The 13,297-nt window shown below is 51.6% G+C and overlaps 1 long non-coding RNA gene across 1 annotated transcript; it reads right to left on the bottom strand.

The window, feature by feature from the left end:
* Positions 1-2,752: 2,752 nt before the first annotated feature.
* LOC110198822 (uncharacterized) lies at positions 2,753-12,866 on the bottom strand. The gene is made up of 3 exons (XR_002321841.2): positions 12,153-12,866; positions 6,610-6,810; positions 2,753-3,430 (listed from the first exon to the last, which is right to left on the bottom strand). It is a non-coding gene; the product is annotated as an uncharacterized LOC110198822 (long non-coding RNA).
* Between the last annotated feature and the right edge of the window lie 431 nt (positions 12,867-13,297).

Below are 13,297 nucleotides of genomic sequence, written 5' to 3'. Positions count from 1 at the left end.
CCTTGTGCGCAGGAGCCACCCGCCAGCGATAGTTGTCATGACGGCCACGTTTGGAGTCAGTCAAAGGGCCGCACTAGAGGACCTAGAGGGCCACATGTGGCCTTGAGGCTGCAGGTTCCCTGCCCCTGGATTAAACCGGTGAGCACAGGAGCGTTCCAGAGCTGGATGAGAATAGGCTCAAGTCTAAGGACACAAAGCCTGACAATGTGTTACTGTTGGTTAGTTGTTTCAGTCATGTCCGACTTTGTGACCCCATTTGAGGTTTTTCTTAGCAGAGACACTGGAGGGGTTTGCCACTGCCTTCTCCAGCTGTTTTAATAGAGGAGGAAACTGAGGCAAACAGGGTGAAGTGACTTGCCCAGGGTCACGCAGCTAGGAAGTGTCTGAGGCTGGATTAGAACTCAGGTCTTCCTGACTCCAGACCTGGAGCGCTATCCACTGTGCCACCCAACTGCCCCCGAGAATTGATGCCCTGTACAGCTTTTCCAGCCCTCTCATACCCTACTCCCCTCCACACGCTCCCTGCTGCAGGTTCACCGGCCTCCTTGACTTTCCTTACCCAGGACACCCCACCCGTCCCCTCAGTACCTTTTCACCTCCCTTCCCCTGTGCCCCTAAAGCTCTGCTTCTTGGATTCCCCAGCTTCCCACAACGCTCAGCTCTAATCTCCTCCTCTACAGGAGGCCTTTCCATCCCAACCCCTCCCCAGCCACTGCTTACCTCCAAATCTCCCGCGTCTGCTGTGCGTGAACACAGTTATGTGTGAGGGCTCCTTCACGAATTGTGAGCACCTTGGTGCCAGGACGGTTTCCGCCATGCTTTGTGACCCCAGCTCTGTGCTGAGCATGTAGGAGGTGCTTAATAAATGCTTATTGCATGACAGTCTGACTGTCTTTCATTACCACCTCCTTTCCTGGTCCCGCCTCCTTTCTCCCTTTATACAGTATGGTTGGGATCATTTCCTTGCTCACACCCACCATGCACTGCCACAGGTCTCTGGCCTCCTTCATCGTCTGTAAGGGAAGAACCAAAGCCACAAGGAGGTGCTGGTGCTGAGTGACTTGTGGTCTGCCATGCCATCCCGCTTCCAGCTCAGTGGGCCATCTCCTCCTTCTAGGACGTGACCTCTGCAGCTCTGCCGAAGCAACAGCCGGTCTCCATCTGGAGCTAGGAAGGGAGGGCGGCAGCCAGACCCACTGGTCATGGCGATTGAAGCTGAGGCAGCTCAGTCCAAGGGAAAACCTCAAGCTGACCACAGTCACTGCTGTCCAGGACAGACGGCTTCCTTGGGGCTGACCGACAGCCCACTAGTTCTGTGTCAGAGCTTTTAGCCAGACTCGTGTGTGGAGAGGTCAGCCCCATCACCACCATCCTTCATTGCATTCGAGGCCTCGGGGTCTGATGCATGGGGGCTCTCTCTCCACTGATGCAGACAGCAACTGTGCTCTAGGCCCCTGCGGGAAGGGCCAGGAAAATTGATTCCTTCCAGCCATGCCTGGGGAAACGAGCCACTTTGAGCTGGCCAGTGGTCATCCCCAGGCCTCCGGGTGAGCGTTAAGCATCACCAGCCTAGCTGTGCCCCCTGCAGCTTGTGTTCTGCTGGCCTGGCCCAGCTTTGGAGACAGGGGGTCATAGGTCATAGGAGCAGGGTGGGGAGGGTGAGGAGCTAGTATTTACATTTCACTTTAAGGTCTGCAAAGCACTTTACAAATATTATCTCAATCCATCCTCAAAACAGCCCTGAAAGGAACTGCCATCATCCCTGTTTCACAGGGGAAGGAACTGAGGTTCAGTGACTTGCCCGGGGTCACACATCTGGTCAAAGTCTGAGGTGGGCTTCAGCCACACGATTCTCCTGCTCTTAGCTTCCTGCTCTCTGTCGGACCAAGGCCTCCTCCCTGCTTCTGCAGCCCACCTCCGGGTCTCTTACACCTCACTTCCCTGCACGTGCTCTCCTCCACAGACCAGAGAGACTTTGCAACATTCTGCCTCTCCCCTCTCTCAGCCTTTGCTCAGGCTGTACCTCCTGCCTGGAGTGCACTCCCCATTCAGCTCCACTTCTCAGCATCCCCAGCTTCCTTCTGGGCCTTCCCTGATCCCTCCTCCCCAACACTGCCTTGCAGCATTCATTATGTGTGTGCACATATACGTGTATATATGCATTCAGTTATCCCTCAGCACCCCCTTGATCTGGAAAATCCACATAAAATTTTGGCTCTCCCTTCATACCAGAGAAGTCTGAACTTTTCTTTTCTTTTATGGCATGTTTACAGTACCTTCTAGTAAAATTTGGGTTAAGTAATTGGTCATAGGCTTGGTCCCCCTGTGGCTTCTGCAAAACTCCCTCAAAATTCCCATTTAATTTCTTAAGCTGACGCCAGATACATTGAAACCGCAATAGGGAAAGTTGCCATGTGAAAGGGATGACTGTATATACATCCATGAAATTATATTTATATGTGTGTGTACATATAGTACATATAACATACTCATATCTGACAATTAAACCCGTTTCTTAAGCACCACCCATGTGCTTTTACAAAGGCAAAGACAGCTCCTCTCCTCTAGGAGCTTAAAAATCCCTGAGGGAGACCACAGGTGCTTGAACAGGTGTAGACAGGATTTGGGCAGGAGCTGTTTCCCCTCCCCTTCCCCCGCCCCCAAACAGGAGAGAGCAAGCTTGCAGGGGGAAGGGCTTATTTTTGCCTTTTCTTTGCATCTCCAGGACAATGAGTCTGCTGCACAGTAAAAGTGCTTAGTAAATGGTTTTTTTATTTATTGATTAAGTCTGTCTCAAGGGAATGGGGGACCAGTTTTCAAAACCTCAAAGTTTAGGTGATGAAGAATCAGGGGCTTCCTGAAGGCTAAACCCAAGGCATCTCATCATCCCCTTCCCCACTCCTTCTGGACACTCTCAGGCTACCTTTGGGAAGTTGAGGCAGGCCTCTATCCAGCTTTCCTAAGAGCTGTGTTCACTCCTCTCACCTTCCCTCTTCATACAATGCCTGGCACATAGTAGGCACTCCATAGTGCTTATTTCCTCCCTGGTCAGAGGAGGCAGCAGTAATGTTTGTCTTTCCCAGCCTCCCATCAGGGCCAATGCCCTTCTTTGCCACACCTAGTTCCAGGTGGGTCACCAGGACCAAAGCAGGGGCAGGTCCTAAAATGAGCACACACACTCCCAAGCCTCCTAAAATGTACACCTCCCTTAGGGTGCCCCTTTCAGTCTGGATGGCCCAAGTATCACTGCTCGCCTCCTGTTTTCCTGAGCAGGTCTGGGCAGGGCAGCGAGGTCCAAGCTAATTCCGGTCAATGGGCATGATGAAAGAGCAGGGAGTAACAGCAGAAATGGAATGTCTGCAGATCAGTGGTGAGTGTCTCTAAAGCAGAGGGATGCAGGAAGGCAGCCCGTCTCCATGGAAACCAAACACTGCAAAACAAGCCAGTACCAGGCACATTTATTCCGTGAAGTGCTGAGCTCATACCAGCACGGGGCTGGGTTTTTCCACTTTCCTTTATAGTTGAGAAGCCCTCATTTAAAGGCATGGATAAAAGCACGCACATTGAGGCCGAGCCCTCCTGGAAGCAAACTCATGGACTCTCAGAATCCCATGTACCTCGTGGCCAGCTCCCTAGGCTCTGAGCTCACAGGCCCTGGGTTCAAACCTGGGGGAGTCCACTCCCCTTCACTCCCCCCAGACCACCCCTCTTCGACCTGTCTTGCCCACACAGAGTCTCTGCTGGGAAACTTCATGGTCTACAACTCATTCAACCAGAATTATTAATTATAGCCCATGGTTGTCTCCCCGATGTGAGTTAAAGGGTTCTCATCTCCCATGCAAGCACTCAGGGTAACAGTGCAAGTCAGGTAGACAGCCTTTGTCTCAGACTCAGAGCAGCACATCCTGCTCCAGTTCTCTTCTGCCCCGGCCCCCAACCTGAGGGCCTGGAGAGTTTTTCAGACTCCGTGGTTTGGCTCCCCACCCCCAAGTTAACTGAACATGGACTTTCTCGACAGGCCTCCATGTCAGGAAGACCCTCTTACTGATCGCTGCCCACACACACACACACACATGCTGGCCCCTAGCCTGCAGCTGATTGCACAGTCCGCCATTAGTCCATGAGCTCCTTGAGGGCAGAGCTTGGCACACAGCAAGCACTTAATAAATGCCTGTTGACTAATGACCCTAAGGATCTGGACTGTCCCTATAAGGAGATGACCTTGCGTAACTAGAAAGACCACTGCCTAACGTCCATGGAGCCACAGAATCAGCCCCAGTCTTGCATCCTCAGGGCGGCTAGACGGCGCTGTCGTGCCTGCAGTCAGAAGGACTCATCCTCAAGAGTCCAAATCTGGCCTCAGCCACTCCCTAGCTGCAGGACCCTGGGTAAGTCACTTCACCCTGTTTGCCTCAGTTTCCTCACCTGTTAAATGAGGTCACAAAGAGTCAGATGAGACTGAAACAATTCAACAACAACAACTCGTATCCTCGACTGCCCTTCCCAGCCCTCTCCCCTCACGTGCGTCCCATCTTAGCTCAGGAACTCATCATCTCTCACCTAAACCATTCCAGTGACCTCCTGCCTAGTCCCCCTGCCCCAGGTCTCCACCCTCCAATCCACCCACATCGCAGGCAAAGCATAGACCTGATGGTGCGACTTCCCTGCTCAACCAGCTCATGACTGACTTGCCTCTATGGCCAGCTCTCAGCTGCTCTGAAGCCCCTCACAGCCTAGCCCCCATCCATCTTTCGAGCCTTGTTGGACATTCGTTCTCTTCCCTGCATTTTGAGATAGAACCAAAGTAGCTCTCCCATGCTAGAATGCAAGTTCCTCAAGGTAACCCCATTTGGGGGGTTTTTCTTGGCAGAGATATTGGAGGGATTGTCATTTCCTTCTCCATCTCATTTTACAGATGAGGAAACTGAGGCTAACTGGGTGAAGTGACTTGCCCAGGGTCACACAACTAGTAAGTGTCTGAGGCCAGATTTGAACTTATGATGATGAGTCTTCCTGACCAGCACCCTATTATCCACTTTACCACCTAGCTGCCCTAGCACATAGTAGGAACTTTTAAATGCTCACTGATTATTGCCTTTTGTCATTTTGAATCTCTGTCAGTAAAATAAATTCCCCTTCTCCTGCCAGGGCAGTTTTGTATCCCTCCATTTCTGGAAGCTTTTGTGAAAAGTCTTTATGAATGAATTTCCCTTTGGGCCAAGGAACATGGTACATTAGGAGAAAGGACAGCATGCTTTCTACCTGTGTGACCTTGGGTAAACCCCTTCCCTTCCCTGGGCCTCACCTTCTTCATCTTCAAAGTGAGGGCATAGGACTCTGGGCATCTGAAGTCCCAGCATCACCCAGACGCTGCTGATTTTTAGTGCTGAATAGCCAAAAGCTTGCTTCTCTTTGGCCCTGGACTGCATCCAATGAGTTTTCTGCAGCTTAGCACTCTCCTCCCCAGGTTTTCCTTGGGGGAATATTAAGACAGGCCAGCATTTCCGGGCACGAACCTGCTGATGGCAGGAGAGTTCCCCAAGTACTGCAGAGGGCATCACCACAATGAAGGCGGTCAATTACCACCCTGCTGCCGCAGCTCCATTCACCAAGCGGCCCCCTCCATGTCCATTGATGCTTCTGCAATGAATCTGCAGAAGAAACCCACGCCTTCCTGCTCTCTTCTTCCATGCGGGACAGGGACAGGGTGCTAGAGAATGCTGAACAGGCCAGAGGGAAGTACAGCACAAGCCAGAACCTGTCTAGTCTGGATCACTCAGCAGCTGGGACCATTGAGGACAGACTGAGCGGCTTACAGGAGCTTAGATTTAGAGCTGGGAGGAATCTTGGAAGTCAGGCCATCCAAGCCCCTTATGTTACAGATGACCTACCCAAGGTCTCACAGGCAGTTTGTGGCTGAGCTGGGAATCAGTCCCATGTCTTCTAACTCCAAATCCCATGCCCTTTCCCCTAAACCACACTGACCCAGCCTTCCCTGCTCTGGGCTGGGCTAGGGTTAGCCCAGTCTTGACCAGCAAGCCAGTATCACCAGGTCTAGCGAAAGCCCATTGCTCATATCAGAGCCACAGCCAAAAAGACAGATCAACCTCAGGGAAGGTACAGAATGAGGACCAGAGAATCAAATGGGGCAAAAAAGATCTTGGGACCCTTGGCCCCAGGCTGGGGTAAAAGAGCCCAACACCCTTGTTTTATGATGAGGAAACTAAGGCAGGCAGCTAGAGTGTTGGGCTAGGAGTCAGGAAGGCCTGATCTAGAACTTGGAAGCCTTGAAAACCCAACAGAAACACCAGCTGTTTTTGGCATTGCCCACATCACCTTGGGCAAGCCACTTCTCTCCAGAGCTCAGTTTTTCTCCTTTGTAAAAATGACCCAGTTGGACAAAGCAACCTCAAATCCTCCACTTCTTCTTAGAGAGACACCTTGAATCAAAAGGTCTCATGACTCCTTGGTCACCAGTGCCTTTACCCATGGGCTTCCACTCCTTAGTGTTCAGCAAAAAAATAAAAAAAAACCCAAGAAGATCTGAATATGCAAAGGAGAGGTGTGTCTAAGACTTTATGCTCCCAAGAGCATAAAGAGCTAACTTACCTTGAGGTGGAAAGGAGGGATCAGTCACTTCAGCAAGGAGTGTGGGAGGAGAGGCTGCTTTCAAGAAGAGGAGGTCCTGCTTTACAAGGGTCATTGATTCAGAATGGGAAGATGTTTGAACCCAAGACCTCTGACTCCTAACCCAGCATTGTCTATATTATCTCTCTTTGAAGGTCTTGTCCCATTTCATTCCCATTTTTCCTAGGATGATCAGGAAAAGCTAAAGTTAAAAAAAAAATATTGAGACATGACATGACTGATTCCCACTCCCCAGTATGAAAGGGTCTCTCTTTCTCTTCATTCTTTCTTGTCCTCCTTTCCTCCTTCCTCTTGCCCACTTTCCCTTTCCCTTTATCCCCTGCCAGGCACCTCTGCGCCCCATTTGGTCCCACCATGGGATTGTACACGCTGCCTAGCTTAAGCGAAGTCCACAAAGATTCCCTGGATCCTAGAATCATGGAACCCAAAGGGATCACAGAGAAACAGCATGAGGTTACTGAACGGTGCTCACCCTATGAACTGAGAGCACCTATGGGTCACTTAAGTGCAGACATCTTAGAGGCAGCTGGAGATGTGGGCTTGAAGTGCCAGGAGAAGTCAGGACAGGAGATAGGGCTCTCTGACTCATCTACCTGGAGGCAGTAGATGAGATCCCAGGGTCCCTGATCTACAGGGAAAGGGGCTGCTCAGGAGTGACTCATATGGATGAGGACAGATTCAGAGGGAATAACAGAGCTTTGCTGGTGCCTGTTCAAATGGGGTCTGGAGTCGATTGCTAAATTTTCAGTGATGATCATTTACTCTTTGAAAATTATCAAATCCCACAAATCAGGGCTTGGTCATTGTTTTGCTAATTTCCAGACTTCAGAAAGTGATGAAAATACTAATAATGCAGATAAAACCCAAAAGTGCATTTTTTTTGAGAGCTTGTTGTTAAACATTTACCAACACAACCCTAGAGAATATTGATGTTAAGGAAAATGAAGGGGATCCAACAAAGGGGACAGAGAAGGAATAGTTAGAGAGGTAAGAAGAAGACTATTACTATTACTACTACTGCTGCTGCTGCTGCTGCTGCTGCTACTACTACTACTACTACTGCTACTACTACTGCTGCTGCTGCTGCTGCTGCTACTACTACTACTACTACTGCTACTACTACTACTGCTGCTACTACTACTACTGCTGCTGCTGCTGCTGCTACTACTACTACTACTACTGCTACTACTACTGCTGCTGCTGCTGCTGCTGCTACTACTACTACTACTACTGCTACTACTACTACTGCTGCTACTACTACTACTGCTGCTGCTGCTGCTGCTGCTGCTGCTACTACTACTACTACTGCTACTACTACTGCTGCTGCTGCTGCTGCTGCTACTACTACTACTACTACTGCTACTACTACTACTGCTACTACTACTACTACTACTGCTACTACTACTACTGCTACTACTACTGCTGCTGCTGCTGCTGCTGCTGCTGCTACTACTACTACTACTACTGCTACTACTACTGCTGCTGCTGCTGCTGCTGCTACTACTACTACTACTACTGCTACTACTACTACTGCTACTACTACTGCTGCTGCTGCTGCTGCTGCTGCTGCTGCTGCTGCTACTACTACTACTACTGCTGCTACTACTACTACTGCTGCTACTACTACTACTGCTGCTGCTGCTGCTGCTGCTACTACTACTACTACTACTACTGCTACTACTACTACTGCTGCTACTACTACTACTGCTGCTGCTGCTGCTGCTGCTACCATCACTACTATTACTACTACCACTACTGCTACTATCAACAGCAACAAGAAACATTTCCATCTGCTTTTTGGTTTACAAAGCATTTGGATGTATTATCTCATTTGAACCTCATAATAGTCACATGAGAGAAAAGATATTATTAGCCCCAATTCACAAATAAGGAAACTGAGTCAGAGAAAGACTATGACTTGTTATACATTAAGTGATGGGATAATATTTGAACCCAGGTCTGTCAACTCCAAAATCCAGGTCTCTTTTGAAACACCAGAATGTGCTGCCCCAGAAGTCAAGGGAGGAGAGAGTGTCCAACAGAAGGAAGTGGTCAGTGGCATCCCCCAAACTGCAAGAAGCCAAAGAGCATGAGACTGGAAGAAATCCATTGGGTCAGCGATAAGGAGGCCACTTAGGCAGGAGGACCTGTGAAAGGAAGGTTCAGGAGAATTATGGGGGCAGGAGACGAGTAGCAAGAGCTGCAGAGAAAGTAACTGATGAGAACGTGCAGTCCTGGGGGATTTGAATACAGCTAAGGCAGAAGAGAGAAGGCAGGAGGACTGAGGAAAGACTCTTTTTTTGTAATGGGGAGATCTAAGCATGTTTGTCCTCAGACGGGGAAGAGTCAGGCCAGAGGAAGAGCTAGATGCTAGGTAGGAGAGGAAGGTCCTGGAATGAGTGTGAAGAGGTGGGCTCAAGGGTGTGGGCAGAGATTAGCTTTAGTAAAAGGTGGGATACCTCTTCATCTGGGCCAGGAGAGAGAGGACAGTGATGATGTGAGGCTGGAGGAAGAGAAAAGGGAGAGCACTGATGGCCCAGCTCTCTCCCTGGCGCGGGGATACCTGGGCCGGGATGCTCTGACACCTCACTCCCTCCCTTTTCTAGATGCCTCTGGGAGCACCTCCAGTAAATCTGATCCACCCCTCCAAGCCACCCTGAGGAGGGAAGAGGATGAAGAGACAATCCGAGGGTGGCACACTTCCCTGGGACTCCTGGACCCCAGAGGAAGTGCTGACATTCCAAGGACACCACGGAGAGAGAGGGGCAAGATCATGAATCACCAAGATCTTCCACGGAGCTCCTGTGGGCCCTAGAAGGCCTCTTGTGGGAGGAAGGCTTGGACCAGCCAAGGGGTAGTTTGGGGCTGGGAACACACTTTGCACTTCTCTGCAAAAGGACCAGTTGTTTGGAGATCTAGAACCATGATGATCAGGCAATATGAGGAAGGTGGGGGAGGCAGGGGGTTAGCTCCAGTGAAGGCAGCTCCATTTGGAGACCTTCTCCCCTTAATGCTCTGCAGCCCAAGGGTGGAAGTAGAGAAGTCACCTTAGAGAAGGGGAGTGGGGGTCAGCGGGCCTTCAAGGGCAGAGCAACTCAGCCATGAGATCAAACAGGGAAAGACAGGCATAGTTAGAGGAACACTGAGGAGTAGGTAGGTCAGGCGTGTGGTTGAGGTTAAGCATGGAGACATGTGAAGCCAGAGCTGCCTGCACAGGCTGAAAGAGCGCTCTGGGTCCATCCACCGAAGGGCAGAGAAGAGAGAAAGCGGGAGGGAGAAGCAGAAGAGATGGACAGAGGGGACACAGCCCAAGGGGCAGGGAAGGTGCTCAATGCATACTTCCAATAGGGACACCAGGTGCATTTCTGCAAGATCGAGTAAGACCATGTAGATCTGTGGCTAAAGTGAGTGGAGAGAGGGGACTTTGGAGCTGAAGGAGCTAAGGAATTGGGCAGGGTGTAGAGGCAAGGATTCCAGAAGAAGAAGATCCCCATTCAAATCCTGCCTCTGACACCAGCTTGGAGACAAGGAGCAAGTTCATTACCTTCTAAGCCTCAGTTTCTTCATCTGCACAGGGGATGACAATACCTCAGCGTGGGTCCTTCCAGGGTTGCGGGGAGGCTCACATGAGAGGACATAAGTCAAAGTGGTCTAGAAGTATCAGTCATTGGCATCCTTATTGTTAAGAGGAGCCACCGTGAATATGAACGCTCCTGACCATGACGGCAGGAGATGGGTAAAAGGCTGGAGTTTGAATTCTCTCACAGAGTAGGAAGCAAAGTTCATGGCCAGTGTCACAGACCTCGCTTCCTCTTTGTGCTCGGGGATCCAGAGTCACCTCTCTTCTTTTGACCACTGAGCTGGACTCTAATCCAGAGGGTTTCTAGGAACCCAATGTCCCACTAATTCATCCTTCAAATCCTCATCTAAAAACCCAGAATATCTCTACCAACACTGCCTCTCACCCTCAAGGAGTTGCTGGAATTTACGAACAGAAATCACTTTCATGCAACAGAGGCTGAATCCGAATTCTCTTGTCATCACAGACTCACCCTCTGATGACCTGACCAGTGACTCTGGCACGAGCACCACACAGTCATCATGTATGTGAGCATTAGGAGAAGGAGGCGTCGAGATGCCCTACATGTCCCCCGGCTGCCTTCCCAAGAGGGAACCTCGGCAGAAAGCTTCCTGCACACCTGTAGAGTGCTGCCTTTCCGGGTGCTCCCAAAGAGTGCGCTTGGGTCAGCACTTCGTTCTGTTCTAAAGCCCTCCCAACCCAGAAGCAGCTACGAGGAGGCCAGGTGTACGTGCAAAGCAATAGGAAGTCTGTTCCTTCCCCCCAATTTCCCCAGCAGCTCCTGCCTCTGCCCGGTGAAGTGATGGCACAAGCTAGCTGTGATGCCTGTCAGCGTTCTCCTCATTTCTGTGGCTTCCCAAGGCCTCCCTGGTGACCGCATCCAAAGGCGAGTTTAATTAGAACTGGGAACTGTCCACATTTGTCATCTAAGGATGCCTTGGACTTTGACTTCCAGAGGGCCGGCCCTCTGGTACAAGCTTATCCAAGGAAAGAGGAGAGAGTTGGGGAGGGGTGGATCACCTCTGACCTTGTGACAAGCGTGTGGGAATTCTGAAGCGGCTGTTGAAAAAGAAGCTGGTGGTAGGACGTGTGGGGAGAGGGCCTGCCTGAGGTCAGGGCATCATGAAGCAGGAACCAAATGACCAGAAAGGGACAAAAAACTGGGAGGGGGGGGAGGCAGTGGAACCATCGCCGTCCCAATCCTTTAGGGCACAATGCATCCTAAGTCCTCCTACAGTGCAGGTAGCACCTGGCACACAAAATCTTCTCCAGGAACACCCCTCCCACCAGGAAACAGATACAGACACACAGGGTAAGCGTGCCAGGATCCAGACTCCCCAGAGGTGCCCCATTCGGCCCCTCCCATGTCTCACGGGCTCTCCTTCCTGACAACTCAGTCGGCTTAGCAGTGCTAGGACTTTCTAAGCTCCACGCAGAGCAGGCTGGTGTCCTCCTCTGGCTTCCTGCTCCTAGGACATTCGTCCTGCCTTCCTGACCCGTGCAGACCCTGGCTACGCCATCGGACAGCCTGAAGTCCAGAGTTTCCAGCACTACTCAGTGGGGAGGGCAGCACAGTCTCTGGGGATCATCTCATTGCTCTGGATCCCTTCAGACAGGACCCAGAGAATAGGACTGGAAAAATAAAGATCCAGGAATCCCGGAATCCTGGGGCCAGTCGGGGCCAATCTCCTCCCCAAGCGCATTGTTTCGCTTTCTGCCCTTCTCACCCTCAACTCAAGCTACGCTGGTTTTCTCTTCCCAAACTCACTCCAGTCTCCTCAAGTCCTGGGCTGAGCCTGCAGGGCGAACACACCCAGTGCCCACAGCCTGAGAGGAGATGGCTCGGAAGGCCCTGATCCCCTTCCGCCAGCCCTTCATCCATCCTCTCCTGGCATTTTTATACGTTAGTCAGACCAGAACCCACCTGGCAGGGACCGAAGGGTCTCGTAGGGGGCCCCGGGCGTGCTGAGCTCACACTGCCCAGAGCCAAGCAGCTGGCCAGCCCAAGAGCTGGGACCTGCAGGTTGCTGAGGCAGCCAGAACTGGAGGGCTCTCTCAAACCGATTGGCTCGGCACTCGGAGCAGCCGCTCGGTGCCCGGCCCTGCCTCGGCCGTCAGCTGATGCTTCTGAGCAGACCCTTCGTGGGCGCCAGGCTGCTGGCCTCATCAGGTCAGATCACAAAGAGCGGGGCTCCAGGCCCCCTGCTGATGCTGGGGCAGCAGCAGGGACTGTTTATCCAAGCTCGGCCGCCTCCAACTATTGTTTTAACGGAGCCTCGTTTCCAACTAATTTCCTCTTTTCCTGCTGATGCCACCAAAACAAAAAGGCTTTTCCGAAAGCCACTGAGCCCAGGAATGGCAGACATCTGTCCTGGAGCTCCAAGTGATCATTAGAGCGTCGATGGCCCACAGGAAAGCGCCATTCGGATTTCCACAGAGTGGCGGGCTCTGCTGACAATGTCACTGCCAGCGCGTCCATCCTCAAGGGCCACACCCCGTCCCGAGTCTGTTGAGCAGGAAGCCAAAGCGGTGAGAGGGCCCCCGCTGGCTGGCTGGCTGGCCGGGGCACAGCTCAGCCGAGGATTTTATCGGTGCCCCTGGGCCAGCGGTCAGAAGTTAAGAAACACTTAGGAAGTACCCAGGGCATACTGCTGGGTGGGGAGTATAAGGGGGTAGACACAGAGCTGTCCTCAGGGCCAGTGAGATCTGGGTGCAAGTCCTACCGATGACACATCCGCACTGGGCCACCTGGATTTCTCTCTCAGTGCCCTCAGACAGCTTTCTAAGACTATCGGTCACCGAAGAGTTACTGACCTGCATCCGGAGAGGAAGTGTCTTCATCGACATTTACCTGTACCAGTGAAATGACAGGTCTGGGACAAAAAGAAGAGGAAGAGAGAAGGCAGGGAAGGAGGGAGTGGGAGAGGGAGAGAGGGAGGGAGAGAGGGAGAGAGGGAGGGGAATCCAGATTCCCAAGTTACATCTTTAATACAGGCACTGAATTTGGATTTAGAATAAAATAAGAGCTGGATTTGAATCCTAGCTCCGCCCATAACCAGCTCTGTGCCT

Source organism: Phascolarctos cinereus, unplaced genomic scaffold, assembly GCF_003287225.1.
Source record: "Phascolarctos cinereus isolate Bilbo 61053 unplaced genomic scaffold, phaCin_HiC Scaffold_5;HRSCAF=322, whole genome shotgun sequence".
Lineage (NCBI taxonomy): Eukaryota > Metazoa > Chordata > Mammalia > Diprotodontia > Phascolarctidae > Phascolarctos > Phascolarctos cinereus.
Note: the sequence above shows the minus strand (reverse complement) of the source record. Positions and strands in the feature narration are given on the sequence as shown.